Consider the following 10123-nt stretch of genomic DNA (forward strand, 5'->3'; position numbering starts at 1 on the left):
TAATTATATTTTAATTATCAAAATCCCATAACCATTTGAATCTGCCTGACTGAGATTTACAAGGATGACCATAGCTTCCTTCCAGTCGACAATCTCCGTGGGATCCACCCTTACTCACGTAAGGTTTATTACTTGGATGACCCAGTGCACTTGCTGGTTAGTTGTGTGGAGTTGTGAAAAAGAATTGAGATTATGAACGTGCGTACCAAATTTTTGGCACCATTTTAAAGATCACAATTTTGTGCACCAAGTCTATAGCAGAAAAAGCTTCAAACTTAGCAAGGAATCCAAAAATTATAGAAGAAGTTCACATCAAAGGAAAGGAAGGAGACTCATCAAATTTCAATTTCAAATTCCTACCTCAACAACAACAAGAGGATTCAACAAAAAGTGCAGATCAAGCAGAAATTCAAATCTCAAACCCAGAAAATCAGATCTATCATTCAGCTCCAGTTTTAACAGTAAATACAGAACAAGCACAAATTCCAATCAATCCAGTAATTCAATCAACATTATAGGGTTTCGCAATTCAGGACAAGACAATACAAGCAATTCACCAAGTAGAAGATTTAGAGGCATATTTGGAATTACCTAGCGCGATTGGGATTGATGGTGTCGAGGTTGATGTATGAGCAGTGGATGGAACCAATCTGGGCAACGATGATGGGACTCGAAGTGGCGTTGATGCACGGAAACTTGTCTCTTAACAAATCTCCCTCGACAAGTATACCGAATTGTCGTCAAGTAATAACTCATAAAAGAGTGAGGTCGAATCCCACAGGGATTGATTGGTCAAGCAACTTTAATTGGAGGAATGTTCTAGTTGAGCTAAGTAGAATGTGGTTTGAGAGTTGCAGGAAATTAAATGGCAGGAAAGTAAATAGCAGAAAACGTAAATGCTGGAAATAAAGAGCTGAAAATAAATGACGGAAAGTAAATTGCAGAATTGTAAATGGGAATGGGGAAGATGATCATAGAAGTAATTGGCATAAAGTAAAGAGAATGGGTAAGATCAGAAATAGGGAATTCATTGGGCTTAGGGGATGTTGCATTCTCCGGATCAAGTTCATTTTCATCTCTTCCTCAATCAACGCATTCATTGATCTCCTTGGCAATCTTAAGTGATTGAATTCCAATTCCTTGGTAATTCAATCTCTCAAATCAGATCAATAGCCAATTCCTTGGTCTAATTGCTCATGAGAAGAGATGAACTGAGGTCACTGATTATACCACATGTATTTCCAAATCAAAGTATTGGGAGAATTATATGTCACCATATCCGCCCAAACCCCAATTTGGTCCAACATGAGAAAATATTTCTAGCATGATCTCTTCATCCCTTTTCCAAGGTTCAGAAGAGATCCAAGTATGAATAGCTTCTTTTCCAAGATAACTACTCAATTGGATGAAGATTGAAAGCTTTCTAGTAAAATCAAGAGAAAAGAAAGAAGAAGAATAATGAAAACTATTATTGATCCATCAAATTACAACAGAGCTCCCTAACCCAATGAAAGGGGTTTAGTTGTTCATAGCTCTGGGAATGGAAAGCAAAGATGGAGAGTACATTCTGAAAGTTAAACTAGAAGTGCAGAGAAAGTAAATTACAGAGAGTAATTCTAATAATGCCAAAAGCTCCTTTTCTAGTTCAAAGCTCTCCATATTTATACTATTCTTCTGATCTTCTAGTTGGCTCTTCAAGTCTTGGATATGGGCCTCTGGATCTTGAGTTGAAGCAGTTATCTTCTTCAGTGGGCTCAGCTTTACTTGCAGAGAAAGTGTGAAGTAGGCAGGGACTTTAGCTTAGGGCGTTAGTGGTGTTAACGTTAAGTGAAAATGTGGGGTTGAGAACGTTAGTGACAATCACCTTTTTCACTAACATTCCTAACCCAAAGTGGTCCATGTTAACTTCAACGTTAGTGGCACTAACGTGACCACTAACGTTGACCCTTGGCCCTTCGCAAACGTTACTGGGGTTTACCTTTTTCAATAACGTTGGGAGTACCCCTTTCTCCCTACGTTAGAGTTCACGTTAAAATAGTTAACGTGGCCTTTAACGTAGGCTTGCCAAATCTTCGAGAGCGTTAGTGATACTTACCTTTGTCACTAACGCTTCAGAACGCCCCTACTTCCCACGTTAGAGTTCACGTTAACTAGGAAAACGTGACTTCTAACGTGGTATTGATAGCCATCTCCAATGTTAGTGACAAAGGTGAGTGTCACTAACGTTGGCTCATCATCCCTCTTCTCCACGTTAGCTTCCACGTTAATGTAATTAACGTGGCAACTAACGTGGCTCATAGTGGCTCAATCCAACGTTAGTGACAAAGGTGAGTGTCACTAACGTTGGTGATTCTTGCTCCCTCCACGTTAGAGTCCATGTTAACTAGGTTAACGTGGCTTTTAATGTAGCCAATATGGGCTTAGTCCAACGTTAGTGACAAAGGTGAGTGTCACTAACGTTGGCATCATCTTCTTCTTCCACGTTAGAGCTCACGTTAACTAAGTTAACGTGGCTCTTAACGTGGCCAATTGCCCCTTTTGGAACGTTAGTGGCAGTTACTTTTACCACTAACGTTGGAGTTCTACTTCTCTTCCACGTTAGCTTCCACGTTAACATAGTTATTGTGGCAACTGACGTGGGCTATGATGGCTCACGAAGGCATTATTGGCAATCACTTTTCTCATTAACGTTGCAAGCTAGCCTTCATTCCACGTTAGTGGTCACGTTAGCTAGACTAACGTGGCTACTAACGTGGTTCTTTCTTGCTTCCTTTGTCCTGAAATCAAGCAATAAAGTGCATCAAAGCTCTAATCCAAGTTAGGAGACATGCATCATTTAATTTGTCCTTTAATTCATGCATAATTCTCATGAAATCATGTAAAATTCACAATGTTTGCTTGAATCAAGATGTAAGTGATTATTTACCCAAAACTTGCTTATTTCCTAAGAAAATGCATGAAACTACCTTAAAACCATAAAGAAAAGGTCAGTGAAACTGGCCAAAATGCCCTGGCATCACAACACCAAACTTAAAGCTTGCTTGTCCCTAAGCAAGTACTGGAACAAGAGAATGATGAATGAAATGACAAGATGAATGAATCATTATTGTGGAAGTCATGTTCTTAGTTTTATGGGGTTCATGCATAGCAACTTAGGTTCATTCCTTTACTGGCTTTCAGACCTTTATCATGCCTTGGAATACTCACTTGATTGCACCCTTTGAGACTTTTATTTATTGATCCCTTTGTCTTTCCAAGGTTTATTTCATCCTTAGGCTAAGTGTTCTGTGAAGGGGCGACTCTTTAAGATAAGCTTTCAGCCAACACTCCTGAACCAATTGGTTCAAGGTGCTAGGTGTTGAAACACCCCTAAGGACTTACTCCCTCAAGTCTCTCTCCCCCATACATGCACACCACAAGCACATGGTTTGTTATTTTCTTTCCTTGAGGTCTTGGTGTCCAGCACCTCTTTGGGTTACTAAATGTTCTGTAGCAAGGTTGCTCTTGATAGTGGATTTTCAGTTGATAATCCCGGGTTAGTTAACCCAAGTTACCAAGTGATGAAGCACTCCTAAGAACTTATTCATCCAAGCAGATCCTTGGTACAAGAGCACCACAGACACATCCCTCAAGTTTCAAGCCCTTGGTGCCTAGCCTTATTCTTTATTAACTTTTCTTTCTTTTTCAACTCTTATTGTTCTTTTCCTTTTTCTTGTTAGGATCTTATTATTTAGCTAGTCTCATGGGGTGTGTTTCAAGTATATGATTCAGGACAAATAGTTGCCTTCCCACCTTGTTGGTGAACCAACTTAGCTAAGTGATTACTACACCACAAATTTAAGGACTTGCTCCACAACTTGAACATCACTCTGGTCTTTCATAACATCTCTTTTTATTGGACTTAAAAGGATAAGCATACAATAAACAAGATGAAAATGAAAACAGGCAACTTGACTAGCAAGCATAGACCTAAGCAAAAACAAACATCAAATTCTAGTGAATTAAGCTTAAAAGGTGACTATTAATCAAGGGCACATTCAGACTTCCAAATTGATTATTTCCAAGCATATGGAATCAAGTAACAATACAACCTTTTGGTGATGCCTTCCTGCTACCCATCTGTTGTCATCCTCCATAGTTTCTGCATCCTTCCTCACTTCCTTGGATGATGGTGCACTGTTTTTCCAAAAGATTGATTGAATCCCTGCAAAGTTATTGGAAGTTGCTTGTCCCCAAAGCACTTGAGAGATAGTTAGTATGCATGCATGCTTGTGCATTTCGGAACTTAACTTGGTGTGTGAACACCAAACTTAGTTCCTTGCCTAATACAGCAGGTTGAATGCATGTAGAAAATCTCATGTGTTGTTATCAGCAAGACAACTAGAAACTAACTACTGTTAAGTGGTTCCCCTGATTGGTTGGATCTAGCAATTTGCCCTTGAAGGAGTGTAGTGTGATTCTAACTAAAATCTTTGGTGGAACACCAAACTTAGAATTACACACTCACTCTTGTACTGTTTTGGTGTGTAACACCAAACTTAGCTCCTCACAATACGGGGGAAACTGCTTGTGATTTTTATTAAAATGCAAATGAAAAGAAAACTACCTTAGGTTGGGTTGCCTCCCAACGAAGCGCTCTTTTAGCGTCGCTAGCTCGACGATTCCTCCATCACTTGAGGTGATACTTCACTTTGGGGTTTTCCCCCATGTTGCCCATGTAGTGTTTGAGCCTCTATCCGTTAACAGTGAACATCCTCTTTGAACTTTCCTCCATGATTTCTATGTGCCCATACGGCGAGACCTTTGTAACAAGAAAGGGTCCTGACCACCTTGATTTGAGTTTCCCAGGGAAGAGTCTTAATTTGGAATTGTAGAGGAGCACTTGCTGTCCTTCTTCGAAGCTTCTGGGTGTTAAATGGAGGTCATGCCTTCTCTTTGCCTTTTCTTTATAAATCTTGGCATTTTCATAGGCTTGAGATCTGAACTCCTCCATTTCTTGCAGCTGCAAGATCCTCTTTTCACCAGCAGCAGTGCTATCAAAATTTAGCAACTTGAGAGCCCAGAGGGCTTTGTGTTCCAGCTCCAATGGTAGATGACAAGCCTTTCCATACACCAGTTGGTATGGGGACATCCCGATTGGTGTTTTGAATGCCGTTCTGTATGCCCAAAGAGCATCATCCAGCTTCTTCGACCAATCCTTCCTTGATGCTCCCATAGTCTTTTCCAAAATCCTTTTTAGCTCTCTGTTAGATATCTCAGTTTGCCCACTTGTTTGGGGGTGGTAAGGCGTGGAAATCTTGTGTTTCACCCTGTATCATAGGAGGAGAGCTTCTAGTGGTCTGTTACAAAAATGGCTCCCTCCATCACTGATGAGTGCTCGTGGGACTCCGAATCGGCTAAAGATATTCTTTCTGAGGAAGTTCATGACCACCTTGTTATCATTCGTTGGGGTTACAATAGCCTCTACCCACTTGGAAATGTAATCCACTGCTACCAAGATGTACTTGTTTGAATATGAGGTTGGGAAAGGTCCCATGAAATCGATTCCCCACACATCAAACAGTTCCAGTTCTAAGATGAAATTTTGTGGTATCTCATTTCCTTTGGGTAACTTTTCAGCTCTTTGACATTCATTGCAATTCTTTACCAGTTCTTTGGCATCTTTGAAAAGGGTGGGCCAAAAGAATCCACTTTGTAATACCTTGGCTGCAGTTCTGTCCCCTCCAAAATGGCCTCCATAGCATGAGCTGTGGCAGTTCTACAAGACCTCTCGTCCTTCTTCTTCCGAGACACATCTTCTCAGAATTCCATCTGAACACTTCTTGAAGAGATATGGTTCATCCCAAACAAAATACTTTGCGTCATTGATGAGCTTCCTTTTCTGGTGTTTGTTGATGTTTGGATGTAAAGCCCCAGTCGCCTTAAAATTGGCAATATTTGCAAACCAGGGTGCTCTGTGAATCGTCATCAACTGCTCATCTGGGAAGAACTCATTTACATTTGTATTATGTGTTCCTCCTTTATCATGAGGGATTCTGGATAGGTGATCTGCTACCTTGTTCTCCACTCCTTTCTTGTCTTTGATTTCAATATTGAATTCCTGCAACAATAAGATCCATCTTATTAGTCTTAGTTTTGATTCTTGCTTGGCAAACAAATATTTAAGTGCTATGTGATCTGTGAAGACAATCACTTTGGCACCAATGAGGTATGATCTAAACTTGTCAAATGCAAAAACTATTGCCAGCAACTCCTTTTCAGTAGTGGTATAGTTTCTTTGAGTATCATTGAGGACTTTGCTGGCATAGTATATCACATGGACCAAGTTATCTTTTTTCTGTCCTAACACTGCCCCAATTGCGAAATCATATGCATCGCACATCAGTTCAAATGGTAGGTTCCAGTCAGGTGGGGAAATGATAGGGGCAGAGGACAACCTCTTTTTCAAGTTTTCAAATGCCAGCATGCACTTTTGATCAAAGATAAATGGTGTATCAGATACAAGGAGATTGCTTAAGGGCTTGGCTATCTTTGAAAAATCTTTAATAAACCTTCTGTAAAAGCCAGCATGCCCTAGAAAACTCCTAATTGCCTTGACATCACTTGGTGGAGGTAATTTTTCAATGAGTTCCACCTTGGCTCTGTCCACTTCAATGCCTTGGTTAGAAATCTTATGACCAAGAACTATTCCTCCTGTCACCATAAAGTGACATTTCTCCCAGTTCAAGACCAAATTAGTTTCTTGACATCTTTTTAATACCAGGGCCAGGTGATCTAGGCAGTTAGGAAAAGAGTCTCCGAATACTGAGAAGTCATCCATAAAAACTTTGATGAATTTTTCCATCATATCTGAAAAAATGGAAAGCATGCAGCGTTGGAAAGTTGCAGGTGCATTGCATAGCCCAAATGGCATGCGCCTGTAGGCAAACACTCCATATGGGCAGGTGAAGGAGGTTTTCTCTTGGTCTCTTGAATCAACCACTATTTGGTTATATCCTGAATAACCATCAAGAAAACAGTAATATGAATGTCCTGCAAGTCTTTCCAGCATCTGATCCATGAAAGGAAAGGGGAAATGATCTTTTCGTGTAGCTTCGTTGAGTTTTCTGTAGTCTATGCACATCCGCCATCCTGTGACGGTCCTTGTAGGGATTAGTTCATTCTTCTCATCGGGGACTACAGTGATTTCTCCTTTTTTTGGAACAACTTGCACAGGGCTGACCCATGGGCTGTTTGAGATCGGATAGATCACTCCTCCTTGCCACAACTTCATGACTTCTTTCTGTACCACTTCCTTCATGACTGGATTCAGCCTCCTTTGGGGTTAAATGGATGGTTTGGCATCATCTTCCAACAGTATTTTATGCATATATATATAGCCGAACTGATTCCCTTCAAGTCAGCAAGGGTCCATCCTATGGCATCTTTGTGCCTTTGCAATACTTCAAGTAGCTCTTCCTCTTGTTCTTGGCTGAGGGATGAATTTATGATCACTGGATAACTTTCGTTTTCTCCTAGATATGCATACTTGAGAGTGGGTGGCAGTGCCTTTAGTTCAAGTTTGGGTGCTTTTTTCTTCCCATTCTTCTCCTCTATTGTGCCCTGAACTTGAACCTCAGCTGTTGCAGCTTCTTCGCTTGATGCTGATTCCTCCTCTTCTGTTAATCCCTCAAGTTCTTCTTCTTCAAAAGTCTCTTGTACTACATCTTCTAGTGAGTCTACCCTCATACATTCTTCCGATGGTTCCTGTGGATAGTTCATGGCCTTGAACACATTGATCATCATTGTTTCATTGTGTAGTCTAAGGGTCAGTTCACCCTTTTGGACATCGATGACAGCTCCGGCAGTAACTAAGAATGGTCTGCCCAAGATGATAGAAGCCTTAGCTCCTTCCTTCATGTCCAACACTATAAAGTTTGCTGGAAAGATAAAGTCTCCTACCTTCACTAGCAAGTCTTCCACTATGCCGTGAGGAAACTTGAATGATCGGTCTGCCAGTTGTAAGGCCATTTTTGTTGGTTTGGCCTCCTCAATCTTCATTTTTCTCATCATAGCTACAGACATCAGATTTATGCTGGCTCCTAGATCACATAGAGCCTTTTCCACTGTTATTTCTCCTATAATACAAGGAATCTGGAAGCTCCCAGGATCCTTTATTTTCTGGGGCAATTTATGCTGAATTATGGCACTACATTCTTCAGTCAGTATCACAGTATCGTTGTTCTTCCAGCTTCTCTTCTTGGTCATCAACTTCTTCAAGAACTTGGCATAGAGCGGCATTTGCTCTATTGCTTCAGCAAAGGGTATGTTAATCTGTAGTTTCTTGAAGAATTCTAAAAATCTGGACAACTGACTATCACTCCCCTTCTTATTCAGTTGTCGAGGATATGGGACTTTCAGAACATATGGCTTCAGCTCTCCTTCCTTTTGATGTGAGTTAGAGGTGGGGACTTGAACTTCATCTTATTCCTCCTTCTTTCCAATTGAATCTTTCTCTTGTGATTGCTTGGAAGTCTCCTTCAGTTCCTTCCCACTTCTGAGGGTGATGGCTTGACACTCCTCCCTTGGCCTTGACTCAATGTTGCTGCAAAGGTCATGGCCAGGAGCTTGCTGGAATAGGTAGCCAATTTGTATCTCAAGTTTCTTGATGGCAGCATCTTGATTTTGCAGGTTAGATCGCACTTCCTCTCGAAACATCTTACTATCTTGAATCTCCTTGCATATTCCTTCAAGTAGAGTCTCAATCCTTGATAGTCTTTCTTCTGATGATGGAGAGTTTAGATTGGAAGGATGAGAAGGGCCATTTTGACTTTGGTATGGATGTTGAGAAGTGTTGTTGGGTGGGTGTTGGTATGACCTCTGTGTGGAGTGTTGGTGAGTTGCATTGTTGTTGGGGTTATGGCATCTCTGATCTTGGCCTTGGTCTTGTTGATTTCCCCACCCAAAGTTTAGGTGGTTCCTCCAACCAGGATTATACGTTTTGGAGTATGGGTCATGATTCTGCCTAGGTGAATTCCCAATGTAGTTGGCTTGCTCCTGATTACCCTCTGCTTCTTCATTCACTCCTTCTTGAGTTGCTGCTGAAGTGGTGATTGCTGCTACTTGATTCCCCTCCATCTTCTTGGTGAGGTCAGCTAATTGCTTGGTAATCATCTTGTTTTGAGCTAGCAGTGCATCCACATTGTTCAGCTCCATCACTCCTCTAGTATTGCCTCTTTCAGAAGCATAGAAGTAGTCATTCTCTGCTACAGTCTCAATGACATCTATGGCTTCTTCAATGGTCTTCTTCTTGTTCAGAGATCCCTCGGATGAGTGGTCTACTGCCTTCTTTGATTCATATGAAAGACCTTCATAGAAAATATGCAACTGCACCCATTCATTGAACATATCTGGTGGGCATCTTCTTGTCAAGTCTTTAAACCTCTCCCATGCTTCATATAGAGTCTCACCATCCTGCTGCCTGAATGTTTATACCTCAGCTCTCAACCTGTTGATCCGTTGAGGAGGATAGAATCTTGCCAAGAACTTGTTCACCACATCTTCCCAGGTTGCTAAACTCTCCTTTGGAAAGGATTCCAGCCATTTAAATGCTTTGTCCTTGAGCGAGAAGGGAAACAGAAGTAGTCTATAGGTGTCAGGATGAACACAATTAGACTTCATAGTATCGCATATCCTCAGGAAGGTGGTTAGATGTTGATTGGGGTCTTCTTGGACACTTCCTCCTAATGAACAATTGTTCTGAACAAAGGGGATGAGCTGTGGCTTTAGTTCAAAGTTGTTAGCATGTATGGTTGGCCTTTGGATGATACTCCCACAGTTTCCTGGGTTTGGGTTAATGTAAGAACCCAGAACTCTTCTCTGTTGCCCAACCTGATACGCTGGACCTTCTCTGCCATGGTTATGAGCCTCTTCTTCATGATGGTTTTCCATATTCTCATCCATGTCTGGTTCAAAGTATTCTTCCTCTTCCTCAGCACCAACTACTCTCTTTCCTCTTGCTTTCCTCCTTAATCTAAGGAAGGTCCTCTCAGGTTCAGAATCAAAGGAAGTTGAAGCCCCGCTTCTTCTACCTGTCATACAACCAACAAGGCAAAAGCAAGAAAGATAGATGAAGATAGTAATT

General features: G+C 41.1%; 1 non-coding gene across 1 annotated transcript; it reads left to right on the forward strand.

Annotated features, from left to right (window-relative positions):
* Nucleotides 1-9382: 9382 nt before the first annotated feature.
* LOC112746400 (small nucleolar RNA R71) lies at nt 9383-9489 on the forward strand. Its single transcript, XR_003174286.1, has one exon. It is a non-coding gene; the product is annotated as a small nucleolar RNA R71 (small nucleolar RNA).
* The last annotated feature ends 634 nt before the right edge of the window (nt 9490-10123 follow it).

Source organism: Arachis hypogaea, chromosome 14, assembly GCF_003086295.3.
Source record: "Arachis hypogaea cultivar Tifrunner chromosome 14, arahy.Tifrunner.gnm2.J5K5, whole genome shotgun sequence".
In the NCBI taxonomy this organism is placed as follows: domain Eukaryota; kingdom Viridiplantae; phylum Streptophyta; class Magnoliopsida; order Fabales; family Fabaceae; genus Arachis; species Arachis hypogaea.